A 22,848-nucleotide genomic window follows, 5' to 3' on the forward strand; every position below is an offset into this window, starting at 1 on the left:
TTGAGTGGCTACAGGTATTTTGTATTCTTTTCTTTAAAAATGTTTATTTATTTATTTTGAGAGAGAGAGAGAGAGAAAGAGAGAGAAGGAGAGAGAGGGAGAGAGAGAGAGAGAGAGAGAGAGATCAAGGACGTGCATGAGGGGGAGGGGCAGAAGGAGGAGAAAGAATTCCAAGCAGGCTCTATGCTCAGTCCTCAGACCCCAACCATGGGATGACAGCAGATCATAACCTGAGCTGATATCATCAATCAAGAGTCAGAAGTTTAACCCTTAACCGGCTGAGCCACCCAGGTGCCCCAGGCATTTCTAGCTTTTTCTTTTTCTTTTTAAATAGGTTTCATGCTCAACCTGGGGCTTGAATTCACAACACTGAGATCAAGAGTTGCTTGCTCTAATGGGGGCACCTGGGTGGCTCAATTGGTTAAGCATCCGACTTCGGCTCAGGTCATGATCTCGCGGTTCATGAGTTCGAGCCCCACCTCCGGCTCTGTGCTGGCAGCTCAGGACCTGGAGCCTGCTTCAGATCCTGTGACTTCCTTTCTCTCTGCCCCTCCCCCGCTCACACTCTGTCTCTCACAAAATAAATTAAAAACGTTATAAAAAAATTAAAAAAAAAAAAAGGAGCTGCTTGATCTACTGAGTCAGCCAGGCATCCCTTCATTCTTTTTAAAGGGGGCCCCCCAGATAAGCTTTAGGTCCCACAATCCTGGATCCACCGGGTCCCCAGTTTTCCCAGCTGCAAAGACAGAGCAAAGGCTGTGAAAGAAAGATCTTCCCAGGAGTAAAGATGATCTCTTTGAGTCCTCTTGAAGGAACCGAGAACTGAGGAGCAAGGAAAAGAGGCATGCCTGGGGTCTCACAATCCAGGACGCAGTCCCACCTGCGTGCCCTCCCTTTCACTACCCTTGCTGACACCTTGCACCCAAAGCAGCCACCCTCTTAGAGAAGCCTGGGGAGCTCAGCTCTGCGCCTCTGCCCCAAGTGGCTCTGTGACCACGAGGTGGCAGCAGACACCACGTTTCCTTCTCCCTGGCGAGGGTTCCTCCAGTTTCCTGCCCCACAGAATCTCAGCCGTTCACAAACACCTCCATCAGCTCCTTCCTGACATCTCAGGAAACGGGGAGTCCTGGCCTCGCCACTGATTGGCTGTGTGATGGAGAACAGAACAGTTCGCCTCTCAGCCCCCTTTTACTCATCCGTATACCAGGGGTACCTCATGGGAACAGGTTAGCGAAGTACCTGGCAGATACATAATAGGCTAATCAATCATTACCAACCATTGCTGTTTCAACAGGGGCTTCTGGAGAGGCTGCCTTCCCTGGGAAGGAGTGCTCCCGGTGGGAATGACTCCCTCCCCACACTGGAGCAAACCCAGAGGAACTCCTTGGCAGCGGGGCCTTCCAGACCCCTTAAATGTTCATTCGTGGGCACCCTCTGTGCCCATGTCTGGATCGTTCCCTGGACCAGGGCATCTGACTTGTCTTTTTCTCCATCCTTCTTTTGGAGGGAGCTCCGCAGCCTTGTGCCCACCTTGATGTCATTCTGGGGATCTGCCCCAGGCTGCAAATGGATTGTTCTGGGGAAGGGGGTCCTTGAACCGATGCCTGCCCATTCTCCCTCTCCTCTCTGCCCTCCCCAAAGGACTGCCACACCCCAGCCAGACAGGACCAAAGACCTCCTGGCTGTCCCCACATCTGCTTCCCTCTGGCCCCTCACCTGCTCCAGTCTAAACCTGGCATTCACTCTGTGCCAAATATACCAAACCAGTTTTTGTTCCCAACATACAACTTCACTGTTCTACTTCCAGGCCTTTATGTAGGCTGGAACACCCTCTTCTATTTCTTTATGTACTGGGACACCCTCTTCTATTTCCATATACTAAATTCATCCTTAAAAACCTAGCTAGTAGGTCACCTCCTCCAGGCAGCCTTCCCTAGTCCCTCCATTGGGACCCTTTCCCCTCTCTGGGCTCTGGGTATACAGTTTCCTTAAGGCCTTTCTCATAGGAGGCCATGAGTCACAACAGGACCGCCCATTATGTTTGGAGAACAACTGTTTATAAATGTATTTCCCTCCTAGCATCTTGGAGTGCGGGAAGGCAGGCAGGGTTAGCGCCATTACCTCATTTGACTGACAGGGAGACAGGCTAACAGAGAAATATGACTGGCCAGGTCTCAGGGCCTCCCTTAAATGGTGGAGTCAGGTAGGACTGAAACCAGCAACAGATCCCAGCCACACCCCCTGCCTCAGGCCTGAGCTTGCCCACTCCACCATTCCTTGTGGCTTGGTCTTGTGACTCTCTTCCCTTCCTAGACAGAGCAGGGTATTGGCCAGGTTTTAATAATGTGCTCAATAAAGTCTTTTTGAAGTAACAGATGCTTCTACATTGGCCCTGGCCCCTCTCCCTAGCCCCCAGCTTGTCCCCTGTTTTTTTTTTTTTTTTAATCACTCAGCTCAAGACCCAATCACCCAATCCAAGTTGGTGGCAGTGCTCAGGCTCTGGCAGGATAAGGAGTTGGCTGGAGGCCCAGGAAACTCAGAGGAGGAGGGGGGACACAAACAGGTTCTTTCCCTTGCCTCACAAGCTTATCAGCGCCCCACAGGCTCCAGGCAAACTGGGTGCTCAGCTTAGGAGGAGATCTGCCCTCTGTTACCTTGACAGCCTCCATTGCTCTTAAACTGCACGACCTTGGGTTGTCATTTCCACTCTCTCAAGTCTCAGACCCTCTTTAGAACACTTGTGGCTGTGAGGACTCAGACAGATCAAATGAGAAAATGCATGTAAAATAACAGAGATCACTAAATGTGAGTTATCTCCTCTGGAGGTCTCCCCAAATTGCTCTCTACAGTCTGGGAAGGGAGGTGGAGGCTTTATAGGCAGAGGTACTGGGGCAGGAGGGCCTGAAGTCCAGGCAGTGACAGCACCCCAACCCTCCTCCTCCTCCCAGTGATCGACAAGCCCACGTTCACCCACACAAGTTCATAAATCATCTCAACAAGAAACACACAGAGGCTGCCTAGGTAGAGAGACCCCCACCCGGCAGTGGCTCTCTAGGTCCCCAGGGCCTGGGAGCGGAGTACAGGGGCACAGGGAGGGAAACACAAACAGAGTCACACCCTTTATGCAAACTCACAACAGAGACACACCGTGACACAGATACACCCCTCCACACACACCTAAGTGCACAGAGAGCCACACACAAGATCAAGATCACAAACACAGCCCCACAAGTACTCCCCACGCACAAACTCGTTAACACAGAGCCCTCCCCGGCCACCCCAACACACACATTCACCGCACACACACTTATCAGGCCGGGGCAGGCGCGGGCGCTGCTGAGTCACCCACGCACAGCTCGGCCCCAGAAGCCGGAGCCGCGAGCCCGCCCCAATCGGGGAGGGGCGGGGGGGCGGGGCCTGCGGCAGATCCTCGGAATAGCTCCTGCGGCCCTGCGGGGATCCTCCTCGCCCCGCCCCCTCGACTGAGGCGGAGCGTCAGAATGCGGGGAGGGAGAGAGGAAACCCCTTTTGCAGTGGCTGAACCTAGGCGTTCACAGCCTGCTCTCTCCTGGGTCGTCTGAATACATGTGGGATCAATTAAAAAACAATACTGGATGCATTATTGGGTATTTGCATATGTACTTTCACATTCTCTTTTTTAATTTTCGCAACAGCTCTATACAAAGTTTGGGCTATTATTTATCCCATTTTATCCCCGAAGGAAAGTGACTTGCCCAAAGGCACAAAAGTGGTGAATGAATCGCTGAGCCCAGACTCAAATGCTGCCAAAGCCCAAGCTCTTAACCACTGGGCATCACTACTACCTAGTGGGCAGGTGAAAATGTGGGCAAGTGAAAGGTTTGTCAACACGCTTGGGAGCCTGCATGTGCATGTCAGCTTTCCCCATGCAGTCTACAGGGCCAGGGACTGAAAAGGTCTCAAGTGTCCAGATTTCTGGTTAAAGTAACTAAAGCTTCTCTGGTGCTTTGGAGCCTACCCACCGATTTCAGAAAGCATCCCCTAGATCTAGGGGCTCAGTCAGACCCCCTGCTAGACTGTGAGCTTCTTGAAGGCAGGGACCAGGGCCCTGATGCCTAAAACAAGACCGGACTCGGAAGCTGCAGTGAATTTGGCCAGGGCAATGCATTAATTTATGACCTTGATATAATATTAACATCAGTAATCATAATAAATGCTAACACTTTTTGGATGCTTATGAGACTGGCAATACTTTACATGGATCATTTCATTTAATTCTCACAACAACCCTTGAGGAAAATACTTTTATTTTACAGAGGAGGAAACTGGCGTGGAGAGGGTTAGTAGCTTGCCCAAAGTAAGGGCAGCGCTGTGGATTGAGACAAGGCAGTTTGCTTCCAGCGCTCATCTAATACGAGGACTACTTAACTCCCAGGAAGCCACTTGGCCTCAGTTTTGCCCATTTGCCCAAAAATGAGGTAGCGAGGGGACAGGGGACGTGGACCAGTGACCACGTAAGCCCCTCCCAGTGCTGATGGGATGGAACATAAGGAGGGCGAAAGTCTCTGACAAGAGTGGAAAGATGAAAGGATGAAAGGAACAGGAAACCCCATATATATATGGCACCTATTCTGTGCCAAACGTGTGCTTGGCACTTAACGTATACCGCCAATGCTCAGAAAAGTATTGTAAGATTTATAGTTGAGGAAACTCAGATTCAGAGAAGTGACTTGCTCAAGGTCACACAGGGCTAAATGGTGGGAAAGGTGATCGAGGTGAGACTCCCCAGGGTCACTTCCCTAGGTTTCCTACCACCAACTCCCTTCCTACCACCCTTCCAGCCCTTAGGTTAGGAGCAGCATCACGTGACAAATTGCATCATACTTCTGCCGTATGACATCAGACACCACACCACCCAATCCAGAAGCTCCCTACTCAGTCCTCCCCTGAGCCTTCGGATCAACCCGGGGCCGCTCAAGAGCTCGGCGTCCGGGTCAGGCCGCACCTGCAGCCCCAGCCCTTTCCCGGTTGAGACGACGCTCCTACTTCTCGGCACGGTCCGCTCCGCCGCCCCGCCGATTGGCAGTTGCTTGAGCCAATCAGAAGGTCTCCCGGGTCGGGGGCGGGGCCTCACTCCAGAGTTGCCCTGTCAGTGCAGGTGGAGGCCCCCGGCGGGGCAAAGTGGCAGGAACCTCTTAAAGGGCGAGAGCGGCGGAGAGCGAGAACGCGGCCCGGCCCGGCCCGGCCAGGTCCCCGCCCCGTCCGGCCCAGGTGAGCCTGGACCGTCTGGGGACGATCCTGGGTCCCCGGGAGGGACGGGGTGACGGACAGATGAACCCACTCCCAAGGGCCCGGGACGCCCCGGTAGGGGCGAGACTAGGGTCTAAGGGTCAGGGGAGAGGGTCTCTAGGAGTCCTGGCTTACAAGGGCCGAACTGGGGGTCCACAGGGGTCTGGAAGTCTCCAAGTTCAGGGTGCGGGGAGGGGCGCGGGCGAGAAGAGAGGGGGGTCCGGGGGTGGACGCTTGCCGCTGGCTGTCCCAGGCAGTGCCGGCCTCTCTGGCGCGGGGGTCCCGGCTTAGGTCCGCGCTGGCGGGTGTCTGCAGACTGCTGCGGCCCCAGGTGCCCCCCCCCCCCAGCCCCGCCCTGTCCGGCCCGCATGCTCCTGCCGGGCCCGCCGCAGCGCTGGCCGGAGCGAGAGGGCTGGCGGCGCGCAGCGGGAGGGGGCCCCCAGGGCCTGGAGCCCCGCGCCCGGCCCCTTACGTAACTGACTTCGGGTTTCCGGACTGAGGGACCCGAGAGCTGGGGCGCCTGCTCTGCCTACCACGGTGGCCCTCCCGTCACCGCCCCGGCCCACACGCTCCCTTCCAGGCTTGGTCTCGGGGACTTTCCTCTGTCTCTGGTCTCCCCAGTCTCTCTATCGCTCTCAGATTCCTGCTTGCTCTCATCCCCCGATTCATTGTGTCCCTCATCTCTTCTCTGTCTGTGTTCCTGTCCCTGTTCTCAGTCTTTCCCCGGGAGTTTTCTCGTCCTAACCTATACTTTCCGGCAGACCCCACTTCTTTGGGGGTAAAACAAGAGTTCTCCCCTCTGGCAAATTGGAGGCGGGGACTTGTCCAGACCGACCTCAGCCCTAGCTTGCCCCAGAAGGGGGGAAGGGTAGGACTATTCAGGTAGGGGTGGGGGTGGGGGGGTTAATTCAAGGCCCACAGTGTCCCCTGTGGGACACTGAATGTGACCCCCCAAGTTCCCGGACTAGGGCTGAAGGCAGCCCTTTCTCTGCTTCTAGAGCCTTTTTCTCCAGAAGGAGAAGGTTTGGGGAATGTCTGGCCGGGTTTGGTGCTGAGGGCAGCTGGGAGTCCCTGTGAGAACCGGCTGGTGTCAGGTCTGGGTCACACCTTCAGCTACTGAAGGGGAGAGGGAGGGGCCAGAGCACTGGCACAGAGCCCCAGAGGTTTTAGCAAGCTCCCTACCTTCGCCCCAGTTACAGGCTTGGGCAGGAGGCTAGGGGTGGGGAGGGGATCAACAGGAGGAGGTCAGAGGACTTTTGCATGGGGGTAGGGAGAGGGTGGAGTTTGGGGTGACAGACTCTCAGGTCTGAGGAGCATGTACTGGGTTCACCCCCTGCCTTCAAGGCCCTTCTGAGTGCCAGTGAGGCAGACACCTCAGAAATAACTCCTGTACCCTGCTGCTGTTGTGTAAACAAGGTGCTAGAGCAGCCATGAGGTGGGAAATGATTAATTCTGACTAGCACTGTGGAGGGAGAGACTTTGCAGAGAGAGGTGGAAGGTTTGGGAAGACGGGGATCCAGAAGCTTTAGGGAGCAGAGAGGTGGAAGGAAAGGTGACATCTGGTGCCCTGTAGGCTTTGCATGCAGCAGAACTGCGTTTAAATCTTGGCCCTGCCACTTTGCTGTGTGACCTTGCATGAATCACTTCACTTCTCTGAGTCCCAGGTTCTTCCTTCTCCAATAATTCAGACCTTACAGGCATTAGCAGCAGAATCAACTGAGATAATAAGTGTGCAGTGACCAGAACGATAGCTGGTCTGGGAGTCGGCCAGTGGGGTGTTTTAAGAGTGGAGTGGGGAGGTCCTGAGGTTTCCTCTGTGTATTAGGAGGCAGGGCCTGCCCAGGCCCAGCAATGTGCGGTGCAGGTGGAGCACCTGCTTGTGGGGCGAAGAGGCACCACACCCATCTGTCTCTTGATCAGCCCATCCTTGCACTGCCTAGACTAGGCTGGCCTCCCTCTTGTAGGTTGCAGGTGCCAAGAGAAGCTCCCAGGGCTCCCAGGCTGCCCCACCTGCTAGGCCAGTGGGGTGGGGCCCCTGGCAGGCCAGGGCCAGCACCCCCTCTGCAGAGTGGACCCTGGCCAGGAGCCTGGCTGGCTGTGCTGGGCAGGAACATCCCAGTCTGGCTGGGAAGATGCTGACGCTGTACAGGCCTCTGGAGGCCCAGAGCTCTGCTGGCTGGGGTTGCGCCCAGCTGATGGGACCCGGGCTGCAGGGTGAGACAGAGGCCAGGGTGGGAGTGAGGAAGGGAGATGCAAGGAGACACCTCTGGAGGGGGAGCCTGAGCAGAATTTCTCTGTGGAACTGAAGAGGAACTGCGTGGGTTTGTCCCCAAGCCCTTCCTGAGCACCACATATGGGTCTGCTAGCCACAGAGCTAAACAGGATACCCACAAAGCTCGCCACAAAGGTCATGGTGGCCTGAGATTTGTTGGGGGCTTGCAGAATGGGTCTTTATGATCGTTCCCTGGTGAGGGTGGGGCTTTCAGATTTTTCTTGGGTCCTGGGATTCTGATGTTTATTAGAGGGGGCAGGATTCTATTCCTATATAGTCTGTGGGCCCATTTTTTCTCCCTGGGTCTCAGTTTCTCTTTGTGTGAAATGAGAAGGGGAGATGAGCTTAGAGCCTCAAAGGGTCTTGCAGCACCCATTATTATAGCCTCCAGGACATGCTTTGGGGCTTAGTCCACCCCACAGGAGGCGGAGGCGAAAGAATGGGGCAAGGGCAAGGTAGAGTGTGATGGGCCTTCATGTCCTGTTCTTGGCCTGTGTTCTCTAATCATAATTAGAGCCACATTTACTATCCACAGCGCTCTGTGCTAAGCCTTTAATATGCAGCATTAGCTAATATCCTTACAACCCCATGAGGGAATAGGTATTATTCCTATTTCTTAGGAGTTTAAGGAGGTGAATCTACTTAACCAGAGTCACACAGCTGGGAAGTGGCTGGCCTGGGATTTAAATCTAGGTTGTCTGACTCCAAAGCCCAGACTCAACTGAAAGGGGAGGCCACCACCTGGAAGGTACCAAGGCTCACATGATGCCTAGACTTTACCTCTGGAACCTGTCTGACTCTTTCTGGGTGTGCTCAGAGCTCTGGGATATTTAGGCTGGGGAACTGGGGGCCAGGCTGTGCAGGTGCCCACCAGGCCCAGTGTCGGGGGGAGAAGAGCAGAGGGTGCAACCTGCAGGTCAGGACCCTACCCAAGGTTTCCTCAGAGGGCCAGCCGCACCCGACTACTGCCAAGGTATAAGAGCTGGGCACCGAAAGGCTACCTTGGATATGTGGCCCACCTTTGGACTTCCGTTTCTCCATCTGTAAAACATGGATTTTAGTAGTTGAGTGCAGACATTCCTTGGCCCATGGGTTTGTGGCTGGAGTTGGTGATGGGGTAAAAGGTTAGAGGCAGGGTCAGAGTAGCAGCGGCTGAGCCTGTGGAAGAAGAGTTGGGGTCAGGAACAGCTTGGATCCTGGGCTATTTGTAAGTATTTCAGATGAAGGGACTGATGCAGGAGAGGTTCCAAGTCTTGTGTGGGGCTGTGCACTGGGGGGAAAACACAAGGGGAGACCTGGAGAACAAAATCCAGGCAGATGCCTGTTGGAATCCTGGCTCGACCACTTACCTAGGTTTGGAGATATGAAGTGACACACCCAAGAGAGAGGAGTACCTTCCCTTCATTGTCCTCATCTGTAAAATGGGAATAGGAATAATTTTGCCCTAGTCCACTTCCTGGGTCATTGTGAAGGTCAAAGGAGATGAGGTATTTGTAGCATTAGGTGAGAATGCTGGTTATTTTTCAGTCCAGAGTTGCAGTTCTGGGTTGCGTTTGTGGGGAGAGGGCACTTCTGACAGGCTCTGCTGAGATGCTGTATCCTGGGGATGTGCTAGAGAACAGCCCTAAGAATACCACCACCATTTATCGTCTGGTTACCATGTGCCAGGCACTGGGCCCAGAGCTTCACCTCTATTGTCTCTTTTAATCTGTATGTTGTCAGGTAGGTGGTGGTCTGGCCCACACTAGGTCCCTCCAAAACCCATGCCTCCAGCTCCCTGTAATGACAGTAGCTAACAGTTATGAACAGTGTACTGTGTGCCAAGCATTGTGCAAAGTGTTTTTTATATATTAAGTCATTTAATCCTTACAACTGCCCTGGAGGTGGGCACTAATGCAATCAATCCCCATTTTACAGAGAAAAAATTGAGGCACAGAGAAGCTGAACCCTCATATCACAAAGTTAGTGAGTGAGGGCCAGGGTTTGAACCAGGGGTTCTTTTTTAAGTTTATTTATTTACTTTGAGGGAGACAGAGCAAGTGCAAGTGGGGGAGGGGTAGAGAGAGAGAGGGAAACGGAGACAGAGGATCCAGAGAGCCTGGTGTGGGGCTTGAACTCACAAACCGTGAGATCATGACCTGAAGTCAGATGCTTAACTGACTGAGCCCCCCAGGTGCCCCCCAGCCTGGGTTCTTAAATTTCCTCCTTGAAGCACTCACACAGTTGTAATCCATTCGTAAATTACATGATCTCCTTCTCACTGAACCATAGGCTCCATGAGGGCAGCAGCCATGTCTGTTTTCATCCTGTATCCCCAACACCTAGGTGTTGAGTTAATATTTGTCTAGAGGGATCTTGCTGCCTCCAGTGGGCTGGGTCCTAGGAGGAGCTCTGGGTGCAATATCAGATTATCAGATTGCTGACTAACAGGGTACCTGCCCTAGCAGAACCCCAGAGGCAGATACAGAGGCAGAAGCAGGATCTCCCCCTGCTCAGGATGAAGAGGGGCCCCAAAGAGCTTATTGGGTGGTTGTGCCTGTGTCTCATTTCTGTCCTTTGCTTCCATGTGCCCCTGCGGTGATGGCTCCACGACTTCTCCCTGACGGGCTGTATGACCCCGACCGGCTGCTGCTGGGTGAGTACTGGTTTGGCTAAATGACTGCTTCTGGGGCTTGATTCTAATACATGTCCTGTAGCTCCCAGGCCACTGGGAGGTATAAAGGGAGCCCAGCAGTAGGGGTGGAGGAACTGAGGGAGGGCATTCTGTGAAGTTTGGGTCCTACCACAACCAGCTGACTTCTCTCCAGATGCTTAACACACCGGCTGATTTTTGAGACACGTAACACAATGCAAAGGTCTTAGGGGCCAGACTGGTCAGGAATAGAATCCTCATTCTGCACCTGGTAGCTGGGTGGCTCTTTGCATGTCAGTTTCATGTCTGTAAAATGGGAATCTCTGTGTCTACCTGACATGGTATGTTTGTTCTTTTCTTTATGTAAGACCCCTGAGGGCAGGGATTTTTGTTTATCTATTCACTGTTATATCTCCAGCATCCAGGGTATAATGGCATGTAGTATGTACTCAATGAATATTTCTGAACGAATGAGCATATTTATTCATTCACTGTCACTATGCCCCATCAATGTGCTTTGTATTGGATTAAATGGCTAATGGATATAAAATGACCAACATCAAAGGGGCTCAGTGAAATGTGTTCTGTCTTTGCTCACTAGACTGTGAGTTCCTTCAGGGCCAGGGCTCGGTTAAGTGAGCTCTGGGTCCTCTGAATTGAGGGTGGGGCCTTTAATCAGCAGAGAGAGGGCCTTCGCAGGGCCTCTGCTTAGAACTGGGGAGAGAGGGACAGAACCTCTAGGTGTCATCAGAAGAGAGGGGCAGCTGGGAAGGACTGGGGCTGAAGGAGGGAGGGGTGAGGAGGGACTCTGCCCCCCAGTACTGCCACTAACCTTGCTGTGTGACAGTGGACAAGCCATTGACTTCTTTGTCTTGGAGACCTCGTCTGCAACATGCATATCATAACACTTCCCCCACATGGGTGTGGGAAGGAGCCGGTGAGAAGTGCCCAGTACAGGGCCCTGTTTGGTAATTATTGGTTTCCACCCAGTCCTGAGCTCTTTCTGGGAGGGGGCTAAGTAAAGTATACCTTTATTTACCTCCATTCTACTATTTTAACTTCCCACCCAGCCAGGACTAGAATCTAGGAGTCAGGAGCCCCAGACTCTCAAGCAGTCTGGCCAGGGCCTGGGCTAAGGGCTGGGCTCTACCCAGTGTGAAAGTAGGTCCCATTCTTTTGCTGTGTGACTTGATTCAGTAACCTACCTTCTCTGGGCCTTGGTTGCCTCACCTACAAAAGAAGGTTAATAAAGAACACTTCCCTGGAAGAATTATTTAATGAGCGAATGGGTGGATCAGGCATTATTATCACTATTACTTTTGGGTCGGGCTGAGGAGGCTCCAAGGGAGGGCCCTGGAGAGTTACATCCCATCTTGGCCTTGGGATCCTGGGAGTCTCTAGTCATCATATGTATTATTGCCTTCAGATGTTTCTCATATGCTAGGTGGGTTGTTATATGCTATTTCAGATGCATTATCTCATCTGGTCCTCCTGGCAATCCAGGCATTATGGTCCCTGCTTTGCAGATGTGGGAACCGGTACTGAGTAAATCAAGTGAGTTACCCGGACTCACATAGTTATTTAGGGGTAAACCTGGAGCTCAGACCCAAGTCTGCTCAACCCAAGACCCAAATTCTTAAGGGGGCAGGGACTGTGCCTGATTCTTCTCTATCTCCAGTGCTCAGCACAGGGCTGGTGAGGGCTACAGGACTGTTTGCCGAACGCACAAGCACATGCACACACAGTGTACCCCACCCAGGCCGGTGCTGTAAGAGTTTTGAAGAGAGGAGACACCAGAAAGCAGGAGAAGGCCAGATAGCATAGTGGTTGAGAGTCAAACAGATCTGGCTTTGCATTCCACATCTATTGCTTACCAGTGTGACCTTGAGCAAGACATTTAACCTCTTGGAATCTCAGTTTCCTTATCTATAAAATGGGGATAATAAAAGAACCTGTGTACCTCCTAGAGTCCTTGTGAGGATTAAATAATGCAATGAGGTACATGCTGAGCAATGTAATTATTATTATAGTTATAGCTTTGGGTGTTATTTTAGGATTACAAAGATATCCCTCTTGGGATAGTGGAGATGAGGTCTGGGAGGGGCCTGCTGGGGACAGGCAGGTAGCAACCTAGTCTGACAGGTTCTGAAAGACACCAGTGGGTGAAGGGAGGGAAGAGGCCTCTTGGAAGTAAGGACACACCTCTCTTTCCTACCCATCTGCTTTCATTCGTAGGCACTTTGTGCCAGGCCCTGTGCCGGGCATGGGGCACAGAGATCAATCTGTGTGGTCTCTGCCTCCTCGCCCTGTCCTAGCTCAGAGTCTAGCTGGGGAGAAAGACACAGAACTACCAACTCCACCTTTGACTGATGCACCGAAATGTGAACTGTGAATATCTTTTCAGGCAAAGACCAGGAGAAAGGGCATTCCTCGTGGAAGGAACTGTTTTGCCAAAGTACAGAGTCATGACCTGCCCTTGTGGGAATGCAGCTAGATGGACAGGCTCAGGAGAGTTAGGGGGATTTGTCCCAGAGGCAGTGGGGAGCCATCAGATATGAAGCCGGGGAACAACATGATCAGGCTCATATTTGGGGAGGGTCGCTTGATTTGGAGGACTAGTGGGAGAGGAGAGGCAGGGGCAACTCTCCAGATGAGGGACGCTGAAATGGGGCCTGGGACTGAGCTATGGGATGGGGAGCACGTCTGTTTAGGAGGCCGAGCCAGCAGGATGTGATAACAGACTGCAGTGGGCAAGCAGGAGAGGAAGGAGGTGGGGTCTGTGGGGCGGATGGGGCCTGCTGGGGTCTCTGGCTAAGGGACATACCCAGGAAGACGAGTCTGAGAGGGGTTGGGGGATAAAGCCACTTGTCTGCTTTTTGTCACCCTCTGCGTCGGTTCCCGCAGGCAGCAGTTATGTCTTAGCTGGACACTCGGGCAAGACCTCTGGCCACCAGGGCCCATGTCCCCCACTCCTGCCTTGGGGCCCCTTGTGGTGACCCTGGCTGGTCTGGCAGGGATGAGGGAGCTCTTTGGGGTGGGGGCCAGGCAGGGACCTGTGTGGTGCAGAGAAGGCCTGGCTTCCGGCTCTACCAGTGTCACGTCACTAAATGTCTGCGTGACCTCTGGAAGTCACTCCCTCTCTCTTGCCCTCCTTTTCTGAGCCTTGAGAGAGAGGACAAGAAAACCTGTTTTGCCTGCCTCAAAGATTCAGTGATAAAACGCACTTAGAGACAACAAACACTTACTGAGCACTGACTGTGTGCAGGGTTCTTAGGGGCACAAAGGTGACTCAGGTGGGGTTCCTGCCACTCTGGGTGCTTGAAGCACTTCTGCGTGAGCTCAGGTGAGTGGGTGGTTAACTCCTTCTAGGCATTGGGTAGTTGAGCTGGGATTTGAAGGGTAAGCAAGAGCTCTCTAGGCGGGCAGTGGAGAGAACAATTTTGTAAGCATAGGGAACATCATGTGTGAGGGCTTAAAGCCATGTAATGTGCTCAGGGCACATTTGTACCGTAGTTTGGTATGGCCGGAACAGAAAGGGAGAGGCGATGCTGTGACAGGAGTTGAGGCTGGGCAGGGGAGCAGGGCCCAGATCATACAGGGCTTTGGGGACAGTCACTTTGGAGGTGATCACCCTCGTAACTGCCGGCTCTCCTGAGACTGCTAGGGCCCTTTCCACCCTGCTCCCCCTATCCCCCCACCTCACCCCCACCCCAGTCAATCCCAGTGGCTGCCTCTCATGGGAGTCAACAACCTGGGTTCCCTGCCAGCTCTGCCGCTTATGAGCTGTATGGCCGACCTTCAGTCACCTGCCCTCTCTGCACCTCAGTTTTCACCTCAGTAAAAGGGACAGCAGGCCCTCCTCACGTGGACAGGCAGTGGTTTCAATGAGAAAATCCTCACCAATGGCCTTGCACAGTCTCCCTGTATTGGGCACCCATGAAAAGGAGCTCCAGTTCAGCCATCATTATTTGGATTCCTCAATCTCCTTGGTCCTGCCCACTTGGTTCCCTCCCCCCCACCCCCCCTACTTTCCTGGCAGCTGGCTGTGGCCAACAAAGGGAGGAAAGGATTAAGAAACAAGCCCAAATCTCTTGAGGGGTCCTGGCCCACTGCCGAGCTCGCCCCCTCCTGCCCCTCGCCCCCCTTGGCCCCAGGCCCAAGGACTCTCAGTCTTGAGGCCTGGGCTCCCCCCAACTCCCCATCTCAGGGGCCCCTTCCTGGCTGGAGGCCAAAGCCAGCAGTAGCCTTGAAACAGGGACAAATATTTTGAAAATCTGTGGCTTTATTTTTTCCCCCTGGAAGATGATCCCCAGGCCCTTTTTTTGGGGGGTGATGGGAAGGAGAGTAAGTGTGATGTCCTGTATCTGTGGAAGGCCCCATAGTCTGGGCAGAACTGGATCCCTGAGCCTCCTGCATTTTATAATAAAGGCTTCTGAGCAAGTCCTTTTTGGTATACATGCAAGAGCCTCAAATCAGAGAGGGTGGTAGATGGTGCAGGGTCACGCAGCAGGAACCCAGGTCTCCGGGCCCTTGTGGCACTACCCTATGAATGAGTGTGATGAGGTGACCTTGGCTGTCACTTCACCTGTCTGAGCCTCAGTTTCCTCTGCTGTAAAACGGGGCTGATTTTACTGTGAGGATTAACAACAATGTAGATAAAGCACTCAGTTCAGTCCTGAGCACTATGAGGCTTCAGTGGTCGGTACGAAGTATTAATGCTGTTATAAATGCTGTCCAGAACCTTCTTCTGTCCTGTTTCTTCCCAGTCTAGGGACTTGAAGTATTTGACACAGTTTCTGGTTGAACAAATGACACCCAGTAAATTGGTTTCAAAGCCAGAGGCTCAGGATCTTTTACCCTCCTCCCCCGTTCCCCCCTCTTCTGGTTGGCTGGAACACTCTAGCCTCACCCTCGGCCTGATTTTGGCCCCTGCCCCCAGCCCACCTCTGCCCTCTTGGCGCCAAGCCTGCACTGTCTCTCTTCCAGGAGCCGCACGGGGACAGTTTCCTTTCTGCAGCCGCCACTGGTTAATGCCACTGCAAGCACTTTGGGAAGGCAGAGTAGGAAGGGTCCTGCATTACCCAGGCCAAGGCTGAGGGGGCAGAGGTGGAGTGTAAGCTCCCTGCAACCGTCCTCAGGGAGCTAGGACAACAAGACTTCTGCAGAGGCAGGGAAACAGGCAGGCACAGGAAAGAAAACCTGGTCCACAGCCCCCATGTGGTGGAGTAGGAAGGAGGCCAGATGGGGGGGTGGGGGGGGGTGGCTGGAGGGCTGCGCCCCTCCCTAGCTCTTCACCTGCCCTTGCTGAGCCTCCGTTTTCTGGTTTATAAAAGGAAGGGGATGGATTGATGTCAGAGGTTTCTACTAATATTATAGGATTAAAAGAAGGGATTTGGGAGCAGACAGACCTCGATTTAAATCCCAGCTTCACCACTTACCAGCTGTGGGACCTCTAGTGAGTTCTACCTCACTGAGCTTTAGTTTTCTTACTAATAAAATGAGAAAAATATTGCACCTTCTCTTAAGATTACCTAAGGGGGGCTGAATTAGGTAATTCAGGTAAAATACTCAGTCCACAGCTAGCACATTGGAATTATTGTTGTTGTTATTCTATGATTAGCAGAGACAAGAGGCCAGTCAGCAAGCAGTTCATTGGAAGGGCATGACTTGAGAAATTAATTTGTTCATTCTTTAATTAACTCGACAAATACTTAGGATTTGCATGGGCAAGACATAGAGAAGAGAAGCAGGGAGGCACCAACAGGCTGGGGCCAAACAGACCTGCCTATTCTAGCTGTGGGATGTGGATCAGTTACTTCTCTTCTTTGGGTCTCACTCCCTCATCTGTGAGATGGTGATCTTTACCTCCAGAGTTGTCCTAAGGCTTAAGAGAGTTCAGGTACACAGTGGGTGATTAGTCTGTGTATGGTTCCTTTCTTCTCCCAGCCCTGTTAATGACTGGATCTATGATCTCAGGCAAGTCCTTGAATATACCAGGCACACTTCCACCCCAGGGCCTTTGCACTTGCTATTCACTCAGTCTGGAACTCTCTACCTCCAAATACTTTCATGACTTGCTCTCTCATGTCCTTAATTTTTTTGTTTATTTTTATCTTTTTAAATGTTTATTTACTTTTGAGAAAGCATGAGTGGGAGAGGGGCAAAGAGAGAGGGAAGAGAGGATCCGAAGTGGGCTCCATGCTGTCAGCAGCAAGCTGGACGTGGGGCTTGACCTCAACGAACTGTGAGATCATGATCTGAGCTGAAGTCGGCGCTCAACCGACTGAGCCACCCAGGTGCCCCTTTAATTTTTTTGCCCCTTTGAGAAGGTTTAAATGTCACCTTCTTAGAAAGGACCTTCCTATCGTATTTAAAATGGTAACACCCTTTCCTACCACAACACGAACATTCTCTATCTTCCCTCCAGGCCTACTTTTTTCTCTCCATAGCACTTATCATCCTTTGACATACTATATTTTATGGAATATTTGTTTATTGTTTGTCCCCCAACCCCACCCCCCGTCCCCTGCATTGGAATGGTAAGCTCAGTGATGACAGTGATTTTTGTCTGTCTTGTTCAGTGTTATTCCCGTGTACCTAGAAAAGTGTTTGGCTCATAGTAGATGCTAAATAAATATTTGTGGAGTGAATTAATGAAAACATGAAGCCTCTTCTCTCTGGGTCTGGCACCATGCTATGCAGATAAATAATTCTCAGTAAATAATTGTATTCAGTGGCCATCATCCTCTCCATTTGCCAGATAATACTTTGTCTGGGTCAACCCTAAAGCCCTTTGCTTCTGACATTTTCTGCCAGGGCATCAGTTTCATTTGGAGTACCCAAATCTTTTGTTCCGGAGCCTGAGCTATGCAGAATTTCTAGTTGGGGCTGTTTGGCTGTTGGGCCCACAATGGTTATTATGTCATTATTGGTAATTAGCACATAGGCCCAGAGGATTGAGCTTTTTGTTTTTCAGCAGAAATCACAGCAGAAAGCTATGCCAGTCAGGGAAGCCCAGGCCTCAGGCAGCTTCCTCTGTAACTCCCCCCTTCCCAGCTATGGGTCCATCCCTTAGGCAGACCAAGACCGAGGTGTCCAAAGCTAGGGGCATCTGGGCTACCAGCTCAACCGCTGTCTTCCGCAGGTAGTATCCTGAAAGTTTCTCCTCCACACCCTTAGCTCTCTATGCCTGGCCTGGTATAGCAGGGGTTCCCCGTTGCCCCTGGGGAAGCTCGGTATAAGGTTTCTAAATATCCAGTGGACAGGGGCATTTTCTGATGGTCAGGATACAGTATTATGGGTGGAGGAAATAATCCTGGGTTTAACACTCCGGAGCCTGCGTTCAAGTCCCTGCTTAGCTGCTTGATTGTTGGGTCACTACAGGCATGTCACTACCTCTTGCTAGGCCTCAGCTTTCTCATCTGTCAGAGATAAAGACATCTACCTGGCCTCACTGGAAAGAGAGGCGGGATAGTGTGGTGGGCAAAGGATAGGGTTCTGGAGTCAGACAAACTTGGCTTCCCAACCATAGCCCTCCCTAGCTACATGACATTGGGCAAAGTGCCTCATTGCTCTGACTTCAGTTTCCAAAGCTGGAAATTCTCAACTAAGAGAATGTGGGTAAGGTACATAGGCACCTAGTGAGTGAGCCGTATATCTTTGCTGGCATTAGTACAATGACCACTGTGGAAATGCAGGCAATCTGTAAACTGTAAGAAGCATACTAGCAGTAAAGCCAGGCAGAGGTGGATCTGAATCTCAACTTGGACACTTATTAGCTGGGTGATCATGGGTAAGTTTTTTGCTTTCTCACCTGTAAAATGGAAATTACAGTCATGCTTTCTTCAAGGAACTGTTGTGACAGTTCAGTGACATATTGCAATAAAAAGTACTTAGTACACAGCGTTTGGCACACGTTTCCCCCATATTATAGATGAGGAAGAGGGCAGAAGTGACTTGCTTAGACTCATGTAGCATCTCAGTGGTGGAACTTTGATTTGAACGCAGGTCTGTCTGCCTTCTAACTTCTTACCATCACCCATTTATGGGATGATGATAATGACGATTGTTCTTATTGTCAGGGGACCCATCTCATTTATTCCGTGATCCCCAGTGACTACACGAAGGGGGTGCTCAGTTCTGCCTGCTTCCCTGTAACTCCTCCTTTGTCCTCTCCTAGGTGAGGGTTGCACCAGGCTGACTTTAACAGGTTTAGAAGGGGCCAGGCTAGCTGGTGGCATGGAGTCTTTCCCCATGTTTCTTGGGAAACCCTCTAGACCTAGAAGATACCTGGTCCGGGGGAGAGAGAATTAATGGGTTAAGCTTGAGTGAGCTGGAGGCTTTGCTGGATCAGGGCCATTAGACTCATTCCAGCTGGCAAGAGAAGGGGTTTGGGGAGGGTCACTGGAGGCCAGATCCTTGAGTCCCTCCTTGAATGTCCCAGGGCTGTAGTCAGAAGTAGTCACAACAGCCTTTCCTTGGAGTCCTGGGACAGATGTTGGTATTGCTCGTTTATATCATTTCCAAACTGCTCTTCTGAGAGTGATATGAAAGCAGCGCACAGCAGAGGACAGTGGCATCACACGGACCTAGTTTAAGCCGTGTGAGGTTGTGAAAATCACCTCACATTTCTAGGCTGTAGTTTTTTTCAACTGCAATTGAGGGTGATATTACTTTGTAGGATTGTGGTGAGTCTTAATGCAATAAATGCATATAAAGTACTTACTATGTGCCTGGCACATGGTAAATACCTAATAAATGCTGTTATCATTAGTTTTATTAATAAATTATTTCTAGGGGTGCCTGGGTGGCCCAGTTGGTTAAGCGTCCAACTTCAGCTCAGGTCGTGATCTCACGGTTCCTGGGTTCCAGCCCTGCATTGGGCTCTGTGCTGACATTTCAGAGCCTGGAGCCTGCTTCAGATTCTGTGTCTCCCTCTCTCTCTGACCCTCCCTGGCTCACGCTCCATCTGTCTCTCTCTCAAAAATAAATAAACATTAAAAAAAATTTATTTTTAATAAAAAAATAAATGATCTCTAAGGGCCTTTCCAGCTCAGACATTCCTAGGTTTTTATGGCTGTAGAATTTAGCCTGGATTGCAGCTTTGGAAGGGAAAAGTAGGTGGGCTCAGAAGCAGGCAGGGAACCACAGAATCCAGGGTCAGAAGCCTTGCATTCAAGTTTGGGCTCTGCCACTCTTTGCTGTGTGACCTTGGACAAGTGCTTTCCAGTTTCTGTACCCATTTCCCAATCTGTTTAAAAGTTAGCAGCTTGGGCTTGATGGTCTCTAAGGGCCTATCCAGTTCTAAGATTCTGTGAATCTAGAGGCCTAGAGGAGTCTCTTAGCTACCGTCTACTGGGTCCTCTTTTACCTTTTCAACTTCCTTTCCTTCTGCTCTTGTGTCTTGGAGTGTCTCCACAGCAAAAAGGACATAACTTGCCAACTCCAAGGTATGTATTTCAATCACATTTTTTGTTCTTATTGTGTTAGGACTGAGCTTAATGCAATTATTGTAAGCAAAGTGGTTGTGTCAAAGAGGTCAAAGCCTGCTCAAATACAAAAGATAAGATATTGTATAAAATTACTGCATATGCTGATTTCCTTTGCCTTTATCTCAAAAAATGACCAGAACAGGCAGACCTGTGTGCTATAGTTAAAAAAAAAAAAATATGTTGCAGTCAATGCAGCCTAAAAAAAAATAATCATGAGTATGGTTAGATAAAAGGATGTTTATTGAGTATAAAAGATTAAAATGGGAAATAACCTAAATGCCCAACATTTAGATTTAACCAAATTGTGGTATATCCACTTGAGAGCACTGTTAAATGTCACAATACAGTATATTATTAGGTGAAAAAGTCAGTTCCAAAACAGTATGATCTAAACCAAACAAACAAAAAACCAAAAAAAAAAAAACAAAAAAAAACAACCCCCACAAAAAACCACATTAGGTTGAACTATACACTATGGCTGCTATTTGATCATTTTTAACTTATAAAATCAGCAATTTCATATGATTTAATTTAATACACATAAAAAAGTATATGTATAACAAAAGGTACTAGAAGGGAAGTCCCCCACCAAAATATTGATGGTGTTCTTTCTTTTTTTTCTTTAAGTAAAAAAAATTTTTTAAATGTTTATTTTTGAGAGAGAGAGAGAGAGAGAGAGAGAGTGTGCTCACGAGTATGCTAGTCGGGGAGGGGCAGAGAGAGAGGGAGACACAGAACCCAAAGCAGGCTCCAGGCTCTGAGCTGCCAGCACGGAGCCCGACACAGGGCTCAAACTCACAGACGTGAGATCATGATCTGAGCTGAAGTCAGATGTTAACCAACTGAGCCACCCAGGTGCCCTTGTTTTTTTTTTTTTTTAATGTTTATTTATTTATATTTGAGAGAGAGTGTGTGTGCACAGAAGTGGAGGTAGGCGCAGAGAGAGAGGAGAGAATCCCAAGCAGTCTCCAGGCTTCAATGCAGAGCCTGCGGTAGGGCTCAAACCCACAAACTGTGAGATCCTGACCTGAACTGAAATCAAGATTCAGATGCTTAACCAGCTGGGCCACCCAGGCATCCCGATGGTGGTTATTTCTGATTGATGGTTTATGATGATTTAATTTTTTCTTTTTGTTGAACTATATTTTTTTCCTTTTTTTTTTTTTTTGAAGACTTTATTTTTACTAAATCTCTACACCCACCATGGGACTCGAACTCAGATTGAGAGTCTCACACTCCACTGACTGAGTCATGGGATTCTCCTAAGATTGAGAGTCTCACACTTCACTGACTGAGCCAGCCAGGTGCCCCTTATTTAACTATATTTTCTACGACCAATTCAAATACTACTACTAAAAATAATTGCCTACAAAGTCATACCATTGTATGAATAGTAATTTTCCTGCCTTATCATAGCTTGTTTACCATTTGTATTTAAAAGGTCTAAATAACTGCAAAGTTATGACCATGGGCAGAACGGAAAGACAACTATTCTTCATGTACTTTTGTTACAAGGATTGGTTTTTATTCAATAGTGACTGATGAGAACACTTTCCTGGTGGGCCCAGCTTTTCAAAAAGCCCTCTTCATCTTAAGCCACCCCCCACAACAGACACATATTTTCCATGAGCCCTATCACTGGGGCGTAAGGCCAGCTGTGTCCCTAATCCGCCCACGTCCCAGATTTGGGAATGGTTCGGACTCCAACTGTTCCCCTACGCTACCCCCACTCTCTCCCAATCTCATCTCTTCCAGGTCATCGGAGGCCCCATATAACCCTCCCTGGCCTTCCCCGCTGGTCACCACCTAATTTCACCATCTAATTTCACCCTTTCCCGTGCAGCTGGTGTTTGAGCCCAGTTTGCAGTGGGAAAGGATTAAGACCCTTTCATGCCGTCTTTTTCTCTTTTTTCTTAGTGCCCTTGACCGCTCCAGGGGCTGACAGGCAGCTAGCAGGGCCTGTATTCCCTAGGAAGGAACAGGAGGGGTGGTGGAGGAGGCAGCGGCGGGCTCAGCTGGCAGGCGGGATAGAGATGGCCCCTGGAGACCCCAACCTGGGGCTTGGAGCATGGTACAGCCGCCATCCAGATGTGAGCATGGAGCAGGCAGGGAGGGAGCTGAGTTGCTGCCTAGAAAATTAGACTCAGGGATGGTGCTTGGGACCTTTACCCTTGGAACCCAGGGGTTGCCTCTGCAGGGTGAACTAGCACTAGATGTCTGGTTTGTGGAGGAGTCTTTTTAGAGGGCAGATGGGCATATGGGTATGGGTAGTTTCTCTGCCTTCAGATTGGGCATTACTTAGCCCCCCACTACCTACTATGTGGGGGGCCCAGCTATACTCAGGAATTGAGCACTTTGCCTAATAGGTGATGGTGTATAACCTAATTAATAACAAAACCAGTCATGCATGCATAGTACTTTACAAAGTCCTTTCATGTCCAGGCTGAGAATTAAAAAGGAAGACTGGAATTCAGGTCTCTGATACTCTTTTTTTTTTTCCCCAGACGTTTATTTTTGAGATGGCTGGGGGGGGGGGGGGAGGGAGAGGGAAGGAGAAGGGAAAGGGCAGAGAGAGAGGGAGACAGAGAATCCCAAGCAGGCTCAGCCATGTGGGGCTCGAATTCATGAACTGTGAGATCGTGACCTGAGCTGAAATTAACCCACTGAGCCACTCAGGCGCTCCTGGTCTTTTATATTCTAAAGCCTGTGCCAACAGTTTTTTTGGGGTTTTGCACAGCACTCTGAATATAAGAGTGGTTTACACCTGCCTTAGTGTAGCTGTTTTTTCCTAGCCTGAAACTCCTACTTTTTTTTTTCAGGGTGACGATTACTAAATACTACACACTCCATTCACCCAAACAAGCTTCCTTAAATATGATGTATCATTGGCTAGCACTTCATGGCATAGAGAATATTGGTTTTGATGAATCTGAATTTGCTGGATAACATAGTGGTCATGGCGAGCCATCTGGTGATTGATCTTCAGGTACCAGATTTCCAGGTCCATATGAAGGAAGCCTCTGAGGCACAGACATGGTAGGGCTAGAGCTCCTTGAATCAAAAGTATGGCTTAACCTGAGAACCTGAGGCAGGGGACCAGAATATTCAAAAATAGGTGCTTCACCTCTTGTCCACAGAATGAACTTGGCCAACTCACTTGACCTTACTAAGCTTCGGCTTCCTTA

At 50.5% G+C, this 22,848-nt stretch overlaps 1 protein-coding gene across 16 annotated transcripts in view; it reads left to right on the forward strand.

The window, feature by feature from the left end:
- Positions 1-4,883: 4,883 nt before the first annotated feature.
- The window catches only part of EPB41 (erythrocyte membrane protein band 4.1), a 198,351-nt gene continuing 180,386 nt past the window's right edge, over positions 4,884-22,848 (forward strand). For 11 of the 16 annotated variants that reach the window (XM_043574282.1, XM_043574269.1, XM_043574285.1 and 8 more), the window contains exon 1: positions 4,896-5,250. The gene's annotated coding sequence lies outside the window, so the exon portion shown is untranslated. Of the gene's footprint in view, positions 5,251-10,154; positions 10,176-22,848 lie in introns of those variants that run through there. The other 5 variants (XM_043574288.1, XM_043574290.1, XM_043574271.1 and 2 more) reach the window with 2 other exon arrangements.

This window comes from Prionailurus bengalensis, chromosome C1, assembly GCF_016509475.1.
Source record: "Prionailurus bengalensis isolate Pbe53 chromosome C1, Fcat_Pben_1.1_paternal_pri, whole genome shotgun sequence".
Taxonomy (NCBI): Eukaryota; Metazoa; Chordata; class Mammalia; order Carnivora; family Felidae; genus Prionailurus; species Prionailurus bengalensis.